Source organism: Lonchura striata, unplaced genomic scaffold (assembly GCF_046129695.1).
Source record: "Lonchura striata isolate bLonStr1 unplaced genomic scaffold, bLonStr1.mat Scaffold_85, whole genome shotgun sequence".
Taxonomy (NCBI): Eukaryota; Metazoa; Chordata; class Aves; order Passeriformes; family Estrildidae; genus Lonchura; species Lonchura striata.
The window spans coordinates 2,307,547-2,309,820 of NW_027461188.1; positions in this window are offsets into that span (position 1 = coordinate 2,307,547).

The following is a 2,274-nucleotide window of genomic DNA, read 5'->3' on the forward strand; positions in this document are numbered from 1 at the left end:
GACCCTGGGATGTTGGAAGGAGGAATTCTAGAGGGGAGGGGGACAAGGAGTGGCTTTTGGCTGGACTTTTCCGTGTTAGCCACAACCTGAACCAATCTTCTCCTTCAAGAGAGACTGTGTTTTGGGAGGATGCCAGTGAGTCAAGAGACCTGCTTCGGCTGGGAAAAAGACAAAATTGGAGTGAACAGAGAAAAGGTTAGGGGGTTTGTGGTGGCGCCCCCTTGTCCTGGAAAGGAAAGAGAAGAGAAGAAGATCTCTGTTCTTGAGCCCTCGGCCCCAGGGGAAAATGGGGGGGACTGTGGTCCCAAACAATGAAAAACTGAACTGTTGTTTTCTCCCCTCTTGGCAGGGCATCCTTGAAAGGAAAAATCCTAAAGGCAGTGACCATCCATGCATTGTGGTGAGAGCACTGTGCATGGCAAGGAGAAGGGTCACCATGGCAAACTTTTTCTCCGGGCGGTGCCATGTGTGACATGGAAACACAGGATGTGGAGCTGTGTTTCTTGGGGGGTCTGTGGCACAGGAGAGACTCTGTTCCCTTGATGGACTAAGTGTCGATTGTTTGGAGGGTGGAAACCTGATTGGGGTCCAGATTGTGTCTCACTGTGGTTTGTTGGAGTTGGGTGGTGGGGGGAGGAATGTTTTGCAAGGTTTTAATTTGATCTTTGTGTGTTTTTTTTCTCCTTCTTTAGTTTTCTCTTTTCTTTTGTAGTAGTAGTTTAATAAAGTTTTTTTTCTGTTATTAAGCTTGGCCCTGCTTTGCTCTATTCTAAATTCCACTTCACAGCATTCAAGGGAGGGATCACATTTTCATGGGGGCACTGGCATTGTGCCAGTGTCAAACCATGACAACGGTCTATGTGCCAATTCCCGTCCCCCCCATTTCCCACACCACTCAGGATTTCTCACACCTGGGTCTACTCCTGGGTCAGGGGTCTCTTCAGCCCCTCTAGAAATCTCAGCCCTCATTCTAGAGAGACTGCAGACTGTAGAGAGAAAGTTACCAGATTAAACACCAGGAAGATGGTCTCTTTAACAGTCAGGGGAAACTGAATATTCTCTAATAGGGAGCTGAGAGATTCAGAGGAGAAGAAGGAAAGCAACATCTGAAAAGCCTCATCCCCTGCTTCCCCTCTAACAAACTGGCTGCACAACCATGACCATGAGCCATGCATTCCTGGAACAGACTTCAGCACCTTCATAAACCCCTGAAAGCCATTACACCCAAGCCCAACCTGATGGATATTCTGGTCAGTGGCCTTCTACTGCAAAAACTACGTATTAGGGACAATACTGGAGTTATTCCTGGATAAGAAAATAAACCTAGGGACCATAGAGGGATTAAGATCTCAAAAAAACCCTAGGGACCAGAAACACATACAGGCCTCCACTCTAAAAAGACACTATGAATTCAAACAACAAAGCCAGTAACTGCTCCATACTAACACAAAGTAATTGGAAGCAAAATATGATTAGAATGAGTTTGTTTTTTTTTTTTTCCCTCTCTCCAGCCATGAAATGGGAAGCAAAATATTTGTCCTAGTTCAGAGCAAATCTGGGAGAAAAACCTCTGGAAGGAGCCCCCAGAAAAGAAACCCCCATGGCCCCTCCCCACCCACCTGATTCGGGAAGAATTTTCTCTGAGAGAAGTGGAAAAGAACCTGTTTATTTAACAAACAAAACCCTTCCCAGCACTAAAAAAATGAACAACAACAGATGACAACAAAACTCTTTCACCACTCTGCAGAGATGACAAATCCAGAAAGTCTCTCCTGGGAGTGGTCGCCCGGGTCTGGGCGCTGGGGATTGCTCTGGGCACTGGGGATGGCTGCTGCAGATCACAGAGCGCAGGCTCCCGGTGCTCCTCGGTGTTTCCCAGATCCCAGTCCGGAGCAGGTTGGATGGTATTCAGGAAGAGGAAAGGAAAAGAAACAGTCCAGGGAAAGAACTGGACTGCTCAGCTAAACTAACTAGGAAGCAAAGGCAAAAGCAGAAGCAAGCCAAGCAAGCCAAGTAAAGCAAAAGCCAGCCAGCACTGGCCTCTTCTAGACAGCAGACCACGGGGGGAGGTGAGCCGGCTGATAACAAGGCAAAACAAACCTTCACTTTCAGAGTCAGTTCTGAAAGCACAGAACAGAATATCAAACATAAACAGAACCCACGATTGGAGATACAAACACCAGAACCTCACCCTGGGACATTCCACCCCTTATCTCCATATCTTCAACATCATGTAAAAACTTCATCAAGTTAAAACTTCCATCTTTCACTTAC